Raw genomic sequence first — 644 nt, forward strand, 5'->3', positions numbered from 1 at the left:
ACTGTTGCGGCCTCTCCCGTTGCGGAGCACAGGCTCCGGACGCGCAGGCTCAGCGGCCATGGCTCATGGGCCCAGCCGCTCCACGGCATGTGGGAACTTCCCAGACCGGGGCACGAACCTGTCCTTTTTGTATATCCTTGCCTCCTTTGTCATAGATTAGTTGACCATAGGTGTGTGGGTTTATCTCTGGGGTTTCTATCCTGTTCCGTTGACCTATATTTCTGTTTTTGTGCCGGTACCATATAGTCTTGATTTCTGTAGCTTTGTAATATAGTCTGAAGTCGGACTCTGATTCCTCCAGCTCCTTTTTTTTCCCTCAAGACTGCTTTGGCTATTTGGGGTCTTTTGTGTCTCCATACAAATTTTAAGATTTTTTGTTCTAGTTCTGTAAAAAAATGCTGTTGGTAATTTGATAGGGATTGCATTGAATCTAGATTGCTTTGGGTAGTATAGTCATCTTCACAGTATTGATTCTTCCAATCCAAGAACATGGTATATTTCTCCATCTGTTGGTATCATCTTTAATTTCTTTCATCAGTGTCTTATAGTTTTCTGTGTAGAGGTCTTTTGTCTCCCTAGGTAGGTTTATTCCTAGATATTTTATTCATTTTTTTTTTTTTTTTTTTTGTGGTATGCGGGCCTCC

The sequence above is a fragment of the Physeter macrocephalus genome, chromosome 7, assembly GCF_002837175.3.
Source record: "Physeter macrocephalus isolate SW-GA chromosome 7, ASM283717v5, whole genome shotgun sequence".
Lineage (NCBI taxonomy): Eukaryota > Metazoa > Chordata > Mammalia > Artiodactyla > Physeteridae > Physeter > Physeter macrocephalus.